The 15,690-nt window shown below is 43.3% G+C and overlaps 1 long non-coding RNA gene across 1 annotated transcript in view; it reads left to right on the top strand.

The window, feature by feature from the left end:
• The first annotated feature begins 6,735 nt into the window (after nucleotides 1-6,735).
• LOC127060946 (uncharacterized) overlaps nucleotides 6,736-15,690 on the top strand; it is a 340,458-nt gene continuing 331,503 nt past the window's right edge. The window contains exon 1 of the long non-coding RNA XR_007780311.1: nucleotides 6,736-6,980. This is a non-coding gene — a long non-coding RNA (uncharacterized LOC127060946). The remainder of the gene's footprint in view (nucleotides 6,981-15,690) is intronic.

Genomic DNA, 15,690 nt, shown 5'->3' with positions numbered 1-15,690 from the left:
GCTTCAGATCCAGTTTTCTATATCACAAGAGCACTAGTATCCCCATCATCCCTCACAACACTAACTCACATTCCCAACTCTAGTCTTCAAATCTCCTCCTAGCAAACCGGAATCACAACTAGGAATAATCAGTTACTCATGCTTTTCAAACCCATTCCTTACATTCACCATAGTCAAGATCCTGTGTTTTACACAACTTGCACCCTCTCATCTTTCTTACTTATAAAAAGAACATTACTACAATTGTTCCCCCTTTGGCATAAAATTCAAATTATTTTGAGAAGTTCCTGTGTCTACCAGGAAACACACCTCTCAGTTCAGTAAGGGTTCCAGTGTGGTGAGCATCCAGCACAATAGCAGACCCTGACACCCTAACAATCCATATTTAACGTTTTCCTCATCCCTTCTTTTACATCTTCTATATACCTGAGGTGCCTTTCTACCCAATTGCTGCAGGGATACACTCGGCCACCTCTCCAGCCCCTGCTCCTGCTGTTTGTGGGCTCTCACCTTCTGTGAGAAACAACTCTCACTTTTAAAATTTTAAAAGGTTTATTAAACTTTAACAAAAATATACAACAAAAGACTGAATAAGGAAAAAAATTTCACTGCGGGGAGTCTATGTAGCTATCAGCCATATGCTCATCTACAAAATGGATGCTCTGCCTTTTATACCCTTAGCCCCTCTCGAAGTTTTGTCAGTCAAAACTTTCTCTGCCGTCCATTGGTGGAGATTACTTTCTTACATCTTGATGGGAGGTCAGATGTTGTTACACCATGCTGATCCTCTCCAAATGTCCTGACTACTAAGGCTATTACAAGGGGGAGGGGAAAGAGGACTATAGGAGGACATATTACAATTACTTCACTATACATATATATAATATTCACCCCTTAATTGTGAGAGCAAACTATTACATTACTCATCTATAACACTTCCCACAGCCGCTAAACTCTCTGCAAAATCACTCACCTCCCTGGGGATACCTTACACTGCACACCAAAGCTGCTCCCTGTATCTTTTAATGTACACCAAAGCCAGTTCCTGTCAAGCTGCAGTGTTTAAATACACCCCCACAGCACATCTGGGCTGTTATCCAAGCACCACAAACTCTGTAAAGCACCAGGTGCCAGCACAGCTCAGTGGCTGGGTGCAGCTGACGGTGCTACAGGAATGGAAAGGTGAACGGAACATTCTGCCAGCCTCATGGGGCTGGGGAGACCCCTGCCTGCAGAGGTGGCAGTGTTGGGCACAGCCTTGGCTCAGTCCCACACCTCCCCAACAGGTTCCCAGCCCATGCTGCCAATCCTGAATATCCACACCTGGCTTTGGCATTCCTCGCCATAGAGAAACCATCTCAAGTCCTGAGAAGCAAGGAGACAAACCCAAATCCTCCACTCTGGATTCATAATAATCCAGGTAGGAGAGGGGATGTAGGAACAATACCTACCTGTTTTCCTTCTCCTGGAAGCTGGGAATAAAAAAGACTTACAGCTGGCCCTGTATTACACTGCAGATTTTGAAGACAGGAGAAAGTGGAGAACATCCCAGTCCTCACTGTACTTTCCTTAGCACATAGCCTCCCTCTGCTATATGCCTCAACCATATTTCTCCACATTCCCTTTCAACCAATCCTTTCCAAAACATCGTATTGCCCCCTCTGGGTGTGGGTTGTCAAGACCCTTTCTTGGCATCTCTCATTGTCCCCTCTGGGCATCCATAGCCTTAATTACTTCTGGGAGAATGCATGAACCACCTCAACATTCTCCCAAAGGACCCTTTGGAGGTATTTTGGGATCATCAGCCCCATAGTCAAGACCCTTTTTCAACTTTCCTTTGTAGTGCACTCTGGGCATCCTGCCATGTTTTACTCCCCAAAGTTGTACTCACCAGTGAGATTTGCTGAGACCATTGCTGACTTTCCCTTACTGCCCCCCTCTGGACATCCATGTCCAGTGATCCTTTTCCTATGGACTCTTCATGGCCCCCCCTTGTCTGCCTCTCATCTGTCTCCTGGACTGTCTCAAGTACCAATCAATCACCTGGTTCTGGTCAGGGCTGAAGGGAGCTGATCACTGACACTGGGTGAGGTTATGCCCAAAGCTAGGTAAGAAAATAAAACTCCATATCCACACAATTTCCAAAAGTAATCTGGTAAATCACAGCTAGTTGTGATGCTCATGTTGGAATTGTTAGTATGACTTGCAAACAAATAGTGACGCCATTGAGCAAATTGAACTTTAAAATCTGGTGAGCTACGTGCTGAACTTACATCTGATATGTTTCGTAGATTGGCAGTAATTCTGGTCAATTGGTAGTATTATTAAACTGGCCAAAGTTTGGTCCTGTAAACTTTGACTCCACATAAATAACATATTGACTGATGAATGATAACTGAAAAAGGAGTTTTCCTAAAGGTGAACCTATTTGTTCTCATTGTGTACTAATATTATACAAGGTACACAGGCCTAATTCTATCCAATTACTAGTATGATTAGCTACTGCTTCAGGCAAAGCTACATACTTATTTACATCGAAAGTTACTACAATCTGCCAAAAAGCAACAAAGCATAACAAAGTATTCATGATTTATGGCTGAGTTTCAGCTTCAGTCCATCATTATAAATGATTGTTACTGTCCAAGGTACAACAAGAAATTTCTTCACTCGGATGTAATGAATTCAGATAGGTTTTTCTCACACATGAATTGCAGTGAAGGTTGTCAGGAGGACTTGAAATGGTCTGTCCTGCTTCTTCTGTAGAAGATGACCTGAAAAATTCTTAATGTACACCCAGTCACCAGGATCAATCATGTGCAATTTATTATTTGGTTGCTTTGGTTGGTTTTCAAATACAATGTTGCACTTCTGATGAAAGTGAGGGTTAATGGTTTATAAGTATTCATAAATATATTTGTTATAGGTAATAAATGATAAAGCTGAATTAATAATCAAAAAATAGGTTTTTATTTCGTGACCGAGATTCGGTCTCTGATAGCCACAATCAAAGGGACAACGTCAAGCCCTGGATCAGCGCTGGGTGAACACTGAGCCAAACTCTATTGCTTCAGATCCCCTCTGTTCATGAATGTTGTCTCTATCAGGTTAGTTTATACAGTTTTTTCTGCCTGGGGCAGAATTTCTCCTATTCTTCTCGTCGCTTCACATATTCATGTAGTCTCTTTTTCTCTGTGCTGGGCTGGACAAAAACCATTTCTGGGAAGCATCTTTTCATTTGCTAATTAGGTCTTTCTCTACACTGCCATCTGTGGTTTCGCAATTTGTGAAGCAATCTTTTCCCTAGCTGTGGCTTGTGGTTTTAAAACTTCAAGAATTTTTCATACAAGCAAAACTTATTTAATGTGTATTTTACACAAGCATGAATTATTCCATAATATATATCACATATATATTATGGAATAATTATATATGTGATATATATAATTCCATAATTATATATCACAGATTGATTACCAATCTGTGCCAGGTTTTCATCATGAGGGGCATTTAACCCATAGGATCTACCACACAAAATGTCAAACGGGCTAATCTTTTTTTTTGGCCTTGGCTTTACCCTGATTCTTATAAGAGCAATTGGTAATGCTTGGTACCAGTACAAATGTGTCTCATGACAGATCTTAGCTATTTGTTGCTTAGCCATGTGGTTCATTTTCTCTACTTGAACATTATCTTGTGACCTGGAAGGAGTATGGGATTGCCACTCAATTCCCAAGGCATTGCTGACAGCTTATACAATTTATGCACAAAAATATGATTTTCTATCAAAAGATATTTCCTTATGTACTCTAAATCTAGGTATGATATCATTCAACACTAGTGTTATTACTTTTCTTGCTTTTTATGTGCTACAAGGGAATACTTCTGGCCACCCCGAGAAGGTATCAGTAAGTACCAGCAAATATCAAAAACCCTCCTTTCTTGGGAGTCCAGAAAAGTCTATCAGCCATAAGTCTTCAGGAAAAGCTCCTCTGTTAATAACTCCTTGTTCTAGCCAAACTTGTATTTAGATTATTCTTCAAACAATCATACATAGTGATGTTACTTTAAAAACGTCTTGCAAGTGTGGGCCTCCAATTCATTCCCTTAGGTATTGGTGTAAGGGTTCTGCTCCCCAGTGAGTCTTATCATGTTCAAATTTCACACAATGTCAATAACTTTCCTGGTATTATTAGCAGACCTGTTTCTAATTGTCCCCAACCATTCTCTTAAAGTTTTCCTTTATTTTCATTAATCCATTTGTAATCAGAGTATTGGTATTTAACAGGCTGCTTAGTTGATACTACAGTAGGTATTACAGCTGCCACAATTGGTTAATTTCTTTCAACAGTGATTATAGCTTCATAATTTGCAAATTTGTTACCTGCTTCCAGAAAAGTGTTACCTTTAGTGTGCCCTCAGCAATGTAAAATTGCTACTTGCAATGGGAGATTCACTGCCTCAAGGGGTCTGAGGATTTCAGTTGCATTTTTGACAATCTTCTTTTGTGCAGTCAGGAGTCCTCTTTCTCTCCATATGGCTCCATCAGCATGAACAATTTCATAAGCATATTTGGAATCGGTCCAAGTACTTTCTTTCCTTTTGCCAGTTCTAATGCTCAGGTGAGGGCTGACAGCTTAGCCATTTGTGCTGAGGTTCCTGCTGGTAACGGGTTTGACTCGGATACCTATGAGACTGGTCACGGCATATCCTGCCATTCACACTCCGTCTCATAAAACTGCTGCCATCAGTAAACCAGTTTACGGCACCTGGGAGCTGCTCTTCCTTTAGGTCTGGGCAGCTGGAGTACACAGCTTTGATAGCCTCTAGTCAGTCATGTACTGGAAGTTCAGCTTCAGACTTTCCTTGCAGAAAAGATGCAGGGTTAACTATCGGTGATGAAGAGAGAGAAAGATGGGTACTCCGTGTGATGGTCAAAGAATCTGAATTTACTGTGAAGTACAACTGCTTACATAGTATTTTAGGAAGGCTAGTAATGTTTTACTACAGTGATTGGGTTAATCATCACATAAACAAATTTATACATTTTTAACATCTCTTGCTTGCAGAAGTCTGATGTAATTTTCTTTTACAGGTAAACCTGTCTGTCAGCAATGGAGAGAGATGGGGAGACTGACTCGGTGATCAGAATCCGATTTTATTGTGGGATACAAACACTTATATACAATTTCAGGGAGACTAGTAATGTGTACTACAATGATTAGGTTAAAATCACATACACAAACTTATGCAAATAACAACATCTCTTGCTTGCAGAGTTTAATGGGTTTTTCTTTTTCTGGTAAACCCATTTGATTGAATCTTCTTGCAATCTAGGTCTAATTTTCACAGTTCCATTTGCTTTTGCCAAGGCATTCTGTTGTCAAATCTCTTATGTTCACCAGGTCCAAAGTCCATCCTCTCTTATGTCCCCCCAACACTCCAACACCCATATGATTTAATCTTCTTGCAAACTTCAAAGCTGTTTGCTCTTGCCAAGGCATCCTGTTATCAAATCTCTTATGCTAACCAGGTCCAAAGTCCATCATCTGTCTTGTGTATCCCAATAGTTTACAATATTGGTCACTTTAATTTCAATATCACCAGATTTGGCCAGAAGTGCTTGGTATTTTAGGAACCTTGAAGGAGACAGCCAGTGACAGCCCCTTTGTTCAATAACAGCTTACGCCATGGGTGACACTAAGTCATCTTTTATCCTAGTGTAAACTTCCATTCCTCTTCAATGTCCATAATCCCTGCTGTTACTGCCCTAAGGCAGGTGGGCCAGCCCTTGCTCACAGTATCGAGTTGTTTAGAAAAATCGGCTACTTTCCTTTTATAAAGACCCAGGTGTTGTGCCAGCCCATAACCCTAACCTTTGTCTCCCATGTGAGAATAACCAAAACTGTTGACTTACCTCAGGAAGTCCCAAGGCTGGGGCCCTCATGATCTTGCGCTTTAACTCTTCAAATATGCTATTTGTTTCAGTGGTCCACACCACAATATTTTTAGAAATTTTCACTGGCTCATATAAAGGTTTCACCATCAGTTCGTAGTTGTATATCCACAACCGGCACCAACCTGTCATTCCAAGAAAAGTGCAGAGTTCTCTTACAATTTGTGGCTTAGGTGTTTGGCAGATTGCCTCCTTCCATGCAGTTCCCAGAGATCGTTATCCTCCAAAGACTTCATATCCAAGATAGGTCACCTGTTGTTGCACCAGCTGAGCTTTCTGTTGAGACACTTAACCAACATTTAGACCAAGAAAATTCAACAGACTTACTGTCTATATAAGGCATTCTTTGATTGTTTTTGTAGCAATTAGTAGATCATTTACATATTGTCGGAGTGTTTCTTCCCCAGGCAGAGACTGCCATTGTTCTAGTTCTTTGTCCAACTGATTCCCAAAAATTGTGGGACTGTTTTTGAACCCCTGATGTAAGACTGCCCAGATAAGTTGGTTTTTCCTGCCTGTGCTAGGGTTCTCCCATTCAAAAGCAAGTATGTTTGACTTTCTTCTGCAAGTCGCAGACAGAAGAAAGCACCTTTGAGATCTATCACTGAGAACCAAATGAGATCACTGCAGAGTTTAGTTAGCAAAGTGTAGGGATTTGCAACCACTGGGTGGATACTTTTAGCAATCCCATTGACTGCTTGCAAATCGTGCAAACCATTAGGTTTTTTCATTGATATAGAAGTATTAAATTTAGATTCACATTCTTTCAACAATCCTAGTTGTCGTGGTTTGAAAGGAAATGAAGTTTTTTGTGATGGTGTGGGCAATCCAATCAGTGTTCAGATTTAATATTGGCACCTGGTTTGTCCACTGAGGGCAGGATACGCCTCTGAGAACACAGGGGTTAAAAGCTGTGATCTCCCAAGGGAACTTCCTCTTGGAGTCCCGCTGGAGAGTGAGTAGACCCCCCTGCCCAGCTCCTTTGGCTGGGCAGGGGGGGAGGGGAGCCATGTGGCCAGAGAGAGAGGTAGGCCAGGCCTGGGCCCAAGGGTGGAGGAGAACATTGCAAGGGCTTCGGGCAGCCGTCCTCCATTCCCCCACCCCCCCCCTGCGAGGGAGAGAGTGACAGAGCCGGTGCCTGTGGTGCCTGTGATAATGGCCCGGCGTGAAGGAGAAGGGGGGGGTGCCCAGCAGGGCAGACAGGCGTGGGAGTTGACGAAGTAAACCGGCAGAGAGAGAGAGCTCGGGACTTTTAACCCCTTTGAGGAAGATGAGAACCTTGCAAAAGCTGAGTCCTCCTGAAGTTGATGAGATTTAGAAGATGTTGAGATTGAGAAGATGTTGAGGAAAATTCTAGGTGGGAGGAGATGATGAAGTGGCTTTGGGCTGGACTTTTCTTGTGTAGCCACAGCAGAACCACGGGTGTTTCTGTGCCACAGAGACTGCGTTCTAGGGGGAGGCGATGGCTCAGAGCCAAGAGAGTGCAGTGATGTGGAGGAGTGAACAGAGACGACGGGTGAGGAGGGTGTGGTGGTGCCCTCCGTCTCGAAGAAGAGAAGAAGACGATCTCTGTTCAAGAGACCCCTCGGCCCCAGGGGGTGAAATTTGGGGGGGACAGGTGTCCCAAAAAGAGAAGGACTGTGCTCCCTTTGGAACTGGTCAAAGTATCCTTAAAATGAAAAACCCCAGAAGCAGCTCTGATCCATGTGCAGTGGTGAGAGCACTGGACATGGAAGGCGTGTGGCGCAAGAGGGACTTCTCTCTCCTCAAGAGACTGAGAATCGATTGTCTGAAGGGTGGCAATGAAATTGGAAATTTGGTGGGGGGAGGAGGAAGAATTTTGGAAGGTTTTCATCTTATGTTCTATTGTGTTTTGTGTGTCTTCCTTTGTAGTTGTAGGTTAATAAATGCTTTTTTTTTTTTTCTTTTTAACCTTAAGTTGGAGCCTGCTTTGCTCTGTCTCTGATCATATCTCACAGTAGGTGCCAGGGAAGTAGGTGTTCTCATGGGGGCACTGGTATTGTGCCAGGCTTAAACCATGACACTAGTGTCAAAAACTTGCTAATAATTGGTTCGATCCCTTTTCTGTCCTTTATTCTCAAGGGATATTGTCTCCTAACCCCTGGCCTGGCTCCTGTCCATAATTCAATCTTAACAGGGTCAGCCAATTTTGAATTCCCAGGAGCATTGGTATTCCATACCAATGGTACATGGTGTACCTAAGTGTCATGGTTTGAGAGGAACTGAGTTTTTTGGAATGCTGTGGTCAAACCAATAAATGCTCAAATTTGAATATTGGCACCTAGTTTGGCACTGAAGACATAGATATGCCTCTGAGAACACAGGGGGTTAAAAGCTGCGAACTCCGGGGGGAAAGTCTCTTGGGTTCTGGTTTGTAGAAGAGAACAAACCTCCCCTGCCCGGCTCCAAATTGGGCAGGGGAGGGGAGCCATGCAGCCAGAAGAAGTTGGCCACCAGGCTGGGCCTTGGGGAGAGAAGGGAGGTGAAGGCCCCTGCAAGACCGAAGGGTGGGAGAACCTTGAGAGACATCAGGCAGCCTCCCCCCCCAGGAGAGAAAGAGAGGGAGAGCTGGTGTCTGTGCCTGTGCCACCTTGAAAATTTGATAAACAGCCGTAGTGAAAGAGAAGGGGGCGGGGTGTCGGTGCAGGCAGGGCAGCCAGGCAGAGCCTGAGACTCTTAACTCTTTTCTTAAATGCTAGAAACCTTGCAAATGCTAATTCCTCCCAGAGTTGAATGAGAAGAGAGACAGAGATGAGATAAGAGGAAATAGGCCATGAGAAAAGCTGAAAAAAATCTTAAGTAGGAAGAAGTGACAAAGTAGCCTTTGGCTAAACTTTTCTTGTATGGCCATGGACAGAACCATTTTTTTCCTGTGACACAGAGACTGCATTTAAGGGGAGAGGCAATGGCTTAGAGCCAAGAGAGTGCAATGATGTGAAAGAGTATGAGAACAGAGATAACAGGTGAGGAGGGTAGTAGTGGGCCCTCCATCTCCAGAAAAGAAGAAGAAGAAGAAGATCTCTCTTTTCAAGATCCCTCAGCCCCAGGGGAGTGAAATTTGAGGGGGGACAGGTGTCCTGAAAGTGAGAGACTGTGCTCTTTTCAGAACTAGGCAAAGTACCCTTTAAAAAAAAAAAAAACTAGAAGCAGCTCTGGTCCATGCACAGTGGTGAGAGCACTGAGCATAAAAAGAAGATGTCACAATAGCAAAATAATCTCCCGGCGGTGCCACGTGCAACATGGAAACACAAGATGTTTCAACTGTGTTTCCTGGAGAAGCCTATAGTACAAGAAAGACTCCTGAACTAAAAATTGATAATCTGAAGAGTAGTGCTAGACAGAGAGTAGGTGATCTGAGGGGTAAATACACTAGAAATTTATTAGGGGGGAGGAAGATGTTTTTAAAAAGTTTTCATCCAGAATTCTGTGTGTTTTTCTTTAACAACTGTAGCTTAATAAAAGTTTTTCCCCTTTATTCCTAAGCTAGAGCCTACTTTGCTCTATTTCTAATCACATCTCACAGCAGACACCAGAAAAGAAGTATTTTCATAAGAAGCACTAGCATTACGCCAAGCTCAAACCATGACACTGATTCATTATTTGCTGCAAATAATTGCTATTGTTTGCTGGTCCTCTATCAATTGCCAACCCTAATGCTAAAATCAATTTATCTTTGGATACTTTAAATTTATTTTTCCCTCTCTAAATTGCTGTGTCTAAATTTTCAAGGTTATCTCTGCCTAACAGGGATTTTGGCGAATTTGGTAGATAGAAAGATTGATGTATTCCCATCCTTTTCCCAATTTTGTATTCTAACAGTTTTAAGAAAATAGCATTCTCTGGCTGGACTGGGGAATCCATTACCTGGATATGTTTTTCACTTTCAGGCACTAAAGCTTCATTTAAAACTGAAAATGTAACCCCTGTATCTTTCAAGAATTCAACTTCTTTAAAATTCCCTACCTGTATCTTAACCAGCAGGTCCGCTAAGGAATGATCTGTGGGTCCCTCTCACTCACTGTTATCTATTGCTACAACAACAGCTTCCTGTAGAGTGTTCAGTAACTCTGGGCACTGGCATTTCCAGTGCTAGCGCTTTCTTACAGTAAATACACTGATTTGGTCCTAACCTCTCTTGGGATTGATTTGAGCTGCCTCTATTATTTTCCTCTGCCTCTGCCTCATCCCTGACCATGTTCTCCTCTTTGATGTTGCTCTAAAGCTGTCATTGGCTCCTGTGAGTTTTTTATTCTCTTGCTTGTCTCAGTTGTTATATATCCTCCATGCCCTCCATGTTTCTTCTGTGATTGCTTCTAAATTTCTATTATCTTTCTCTTTTAATTTCCATGATATCTGGGCTGGACTGTCCTAGCATCGAGGAGACTAACTGCTTCCCCATTTCTGAAGCAAGATCAAGGGTTGTAAACTTTCACATTGTCACTCAGAGCCTCTCTACAAAGTCGGTAGGAGACTCATGCTGTCCCTGTTTAAAATTATAAATAATGCCCAATTTACTGCTTTCAGAATGGCATTCTCTAATCCACATTTTACTAACTCCCAGTATCTGGTTATTGAGGCATATTCACCTGGATCGTTCAGATCCCACAAAGGATTTGTGGTAGGGAATAGCACGTTCACATTACCCTGTAGGGCTCCACTAGCAATTCATCCCTGCACATGTGCTTTAGCTGTTCCAATCAGTAATGGTTTTTCAGTTTCTGTTAGTTCTGTCAGCATCAAATTGATATCACCCCAATCTGGGTCCTGGTTCTTGACCATCAAATAATTTTGCCGCTTTACGGGGGTCTTCCCTGGAACTTTTAAGCTCTTCTCTCCAACAATTCAAATCACTAGTGGAAAATGGTACTTTTATGCATCTACACTGGCATCTGACATATCATCTGCATTTTCAGTGGGGTCTGTAATGGTATCCTCATCTGCAATGATACCTCTACAGTGGGTATCCTCATCTGCAATGGAGTCTGCTATGATGTGTTGGTTTGGCACAACCTGGGTTTTAATAGTAGGGGGAATCACAGGGGTAGCTGGGTAGCTTCTGTGACAAGCTGCTAGAAGCTTCCCCCATTCCAATCTCTGATGGCTCTCAAGATGGACATGCTGCTGGCCCAATTAGAGAGGTTGGTAACACCTCTGTGATGACATATTTGAGAAGAAAATCAAAACAGTGCTCAGGTAATTTTTTTTTCAGGGATGGCGAGGTGCCATCGCCGGAGGCATTCCTGGAACTGTGCACAGCAATATGCCACAGCTGCAGCCATCTCACTGTGGCCAACAGAGAGCCTTGCCCGCCAGGCCACTACCAACCAGCTGTGCCATGGGCAGAAGGGCAGGGACTGCAGTGGCTTCTCCTTCCCAGTGCCCTGCAGGAGGAGAGGCATTGAATGGTGCCAGCACCATGGCAGCTACCACTGCCTGTGCCATGGCAGCAGAGCCACGTGGCTGTCAGCAGAAGCACAACCAGTGATTCCCAACATGGAACCTAGACAAGATCAACTTCTCAGCACTGCAGGATCCTGCAAGAATCTTTGAATTAGTAAAACTTGTTGACAATGGTACCTACGAGCCGTAATTCTTTTTTAGTCAGAGAAGAGGAGGAAGTGTGGACTTGTGAGGGAAAACAACATGGTGGCACCAGATCAGTGGTAAAGAAAGAGGGGGAAGAAGTGCTCCAAATGGCAGAGCCAAGATTCCTCTGCAAGCTGTAGTGAGGACTGTAGTTAAACAAACTGTCCCCATGAAGAGACATGTCCATGGGGGATGAAGAAAGCTACCTGCAGCCCGTGGGAAAAGTGCTCACACTGGAGCAGGTGGATGCCAGAGAAAGCCATGATCCAGTGGGAAACCTGAATAGAGAGGGGGGAGGGCCAGCTTCCAGAGATAGAGAGGGAGAGAGCCCTTGCTTCCAAACTAGAGCAGCCTATCCTTAGGGGACGTCTCCCCTTGGATGAGTGACCTGCACCGCAACAATTTTGGGATGACTGTTTGCCCATGGGAGGGATCCAGAAAAAAAAACTCATCTCCCTGAACAAACAGAAGAGTGACTGTAAGAGACAGTCCAAAGTTTCCCTCATTTGCCTTATGACCATCACAAGGACAGAGACTAAGACCCTGAAGACCCCGAATGGAGTTCTGGCCTGGTTGAGGTGGATGCTTACTAAGTGATTGTTTGCAGGTGCGCTTGCTTTGCCACCATGGTACAGAGTGGTAAAGCAAGCGCACCTGCAAACAATCACTTAGAGCAGAGACTGGCAAGGGGTGGCTTGCTCTATATGTTTACACCTGCTTCATGATCCCCTCTCATCACAATAGCCCATGAATCTCCCCACCTCTTGGCCAGATGCCGCTCACTTTAGAGAAGGTAACTTTGGTGATTACCCATGGAAGATCCCTCATCTGCCTCACGACCACCGTCAAGGACAGAGACTGAAGCCCCCCACCAAGGACTGAGACTGAGATCCCTATAATTCTAACACAGGGGAGCTGGCCTGACTGAAGCAGGATGTCTGCCAAGTGTTGCCTGCAGGTGTGTTCGATGGACGAAGACTGGGTTCCCATGGGAACCAGTCCTGAAACAATGGGCCCCACTCACTGCTGGGACTGGTTTGTTGTGTTCGTAACTGGACTGTCTGTATTTGTTCTCAATGGACTTATTCTCCGCTGTACCTGTTCCCTTGATGTACCATCCCGCTCCCACCCCCTGGAAGACTATAAAAGACCTCTGAGTTAAACAAAGACTTTGAGATTCTCCCCAATGTGACAAGACTGATCTATTGGCAGGACCATGAGGATTTCGTCTCTCCATTGGTAGCTATTTTCCCCCACCTTTTTCTCTTTCTAGCTATCTTTTATCTCCTTTCTAATCCTTCTATCGCATTTGCTGTGGGCACTCAATAAAAAGTGCATTTGTTTTTAATACTGAAAGTACCCCTGCTGTGTGTCTTTTGTACTCAGATAGGTAAAACGAACCATCCTGACCCCCGCTAGTACGAGTGGATCATGAGTGACAAACTGACCAAAACCCCTGCACCCTGTCCCCCTCTGCTGTTGGTGGGAAGGAGGGAGGGGCTGGGGGGGGGGAAAAAGGTGTTTTAAAGGCTTATTTTACTTCTCATTATCCTCCTCTGATTCTGCTAATGATAAATTTATACATTTAAATTTGAACTTGTTTTGCCCTTAGAGTGTTTTTTCCCTCCAAGTCCTTATGTCAACTCATGAGCCTGTCGTTCTTCTTTTTCCCTCTCCTTTGCCCAACTGTAGCAGGAGAGGGTAAGCGAATGACTCTTGCGGGTGCCTGGCATTTGGTCAGTGTCAAACCATGACATATGGCAACTTAACCTTCAATACTACCTGCATCTGCAATGTTATCTGCACTCAGTTGTTGGACATAACAAGTGCTACATATATCATTCCATATGCAGATAGCATTGCAGATCCTGTTACATGTGTCCATAGCATTGCACAATTCTGTGTAGACAGCAACATTACTACAAATGTACGTATATAGCACACAAGGGCTCAGCACTGCTCAGACCAAATATACACAATACCACAACATGTATGGTGTTTGCCCACTCCATATGCACATATTCCCCTCCTCTTTAGTACTGGAGGGACATCAGCCAGTAGGGGACACTGCTGCAGGGAAATGGTCCACAAGCACTCACCACCCAGGGAGATGCTAAGGGCACAAAGAACCTCACCCTGGGCAGAACGCTTCAGGGATTTACACAGTCCACCGGGACTGTGTGGGGCTTCAGCCAGACTATTTTTTTTCAGTAGCGGCAGGAGGAGACACCATGGATCACGGCAGCAATGCACCTCCAGCCTACTGCTGGCCTAGCAGCAGCTCCAGCTGAAATGATCGCTAGAAGACACTCACAGCCCATACTTCATTTGTTGAACATGCCCAAGAGAAATCCATTCATTGCATCTGACACTCAAGCAGCTTCCACATGGACCTGGCTACAGCCTTACCTTACCTCTTGCATAAGAGGATAAGGAGCCACCAACAACTGCAGTGGAGCCAGTGTTTGTATCTCCAGACCCCACAGGAGAACACACTCTGCACTTGCCTTTTGGAGTGACACCACTGCTTCAGCAGTGGGCAAACAGATGAGCCAGGCAATATATAAAACAGAAAAAACAGGGGCAAGCCAGTTTTACTTATCAGCATGCTTTTGCTATCTTTCTGTTACTAAATGCCCCAACATCGTCAGGATAAATAAAAACCTCTAACACTGTGTTTTCAGTGTTAACAAGTAAGGCATTACTTTATCCTTGGTCCAGATGTGTGTGTATGGCCAATAAAATTCCAGCCTCCATACAGACATTGATGCAAAACTTTTTCACTTATATATATAAACATTGTTAGCAAACAAAGAAATTAATGATAATTGGTTCTAAATTATATAACTCTCTTTCATAGTTATCTTTTATTGGCCATTGAATTCTCGCTTCTTATGCTAATTAGTCCTTATTTTTAGTCTTTTTAGTATCTTTTTCCTCCAGTAGGGACTTTCCAACATATATACTGAGACTTTGTTAGCCCTTTATCTTCTGGTTTCTGTGAAAAGGTCCTTATAGTCCATAATTTCTGCATTCTAGATATCCAGCTTCCACAATATATCTCTTTCTCCCCAGTTTTGTTCATTAAAGCTTATCTGAGTTAGTTTAGCAAAATGTAAAGTTTCAATAATTTTCCAAAGCTGTGTTCCCATAAAAGGAGCATATGACAACTTTACTAAATGCTGGCTAAAAATGATTTAAGACTAACACACTACCTGTAACTTACACACCAATTATGATTAATTTTTAAAAATAATTAGAAGATCATTAAAACCATTAATTTAAAAATTAGAGAAGTTATATAATTTCCAACATTTGGGCCTAGGAAAGGGAGCAGCCAAAGCACACAGGTGTATCTGACTGTAAAAATGAAAAGTAAAAAGAAGGAAAAAAGCCTGGGGAATCAGAGGTTCTAGTTAAAGTGACACCTCCTGTCTCAATCCCCAAAGACCTATCCATGATTTCTTTGTTTGAACGAGGGAGAATAAAGAGAGAAATAAGAGAATTTAAAAAAAAGAAGAAGAAAATTAAAAGAGGGCAAGAATATTATTAAGAACAACTTATATTCTGAGTTAGGTAACTCATGTGTTGTAGGCAGACACATATGCCATTGCAATTACTGTTGTAAATGTAGGTATCATTTCAGACTCCATTTCTTCTGCAGATACCATTATAGATTAAGATTCCATGGCAGTGGGAAATGCATCTGCAGATGAGTACCCCAATGCAGTTTCCATCACACATACCATTCATAACTTGCATCTAAGCTCTGTCTTACAGCAACCAGGCATGTTGTGTGACCACCTGCACAGGTTCAGCACATTCCTCCTGCCTAACTCCCAAGGCAGAATGGTGGACACTCCTTTGAGAGCAAAGGCTGCAACTCCAATACAGATGTCTGCACCATCTACCCTGGCTACTGCCAGTTTCTCCATCCAGATAGAGCTGCCAAATGGAGAGGATGCAGTGGGGATCTCTCATTTCAGGAAGTGAATAGATCTTTCTCTAGGGCAGGAACAGGCAGCAAACCTGTCTGCAAAAGGTGTGTCCAGGTGGAGGACCACCTGTTGTTAAGAAAGGCAAGAGGCAGTGAGAGGGCTGTATAGTATTATGAAGGCTGAGAAGGATCT

This window comes from Serinus canaria, chromosome 28 (genome assembly GCF_022539315.1).
Source record: "Serinus canaria isolate serCan28SL12 chromosome 28, serCan2020, whole genome shotgun sequence".
In the NCBI taxonomy this organism is placed as follows: Eukaryota; Metazoa; Chordata; class Aves; order Passeriformes; family Fringillidae; genus Serinus; species Serinus canaria.
Note: the sequence above shows the minus strand (reverse complement) of the source record. Positions and strands in the feature narration are given on the sequence as shown.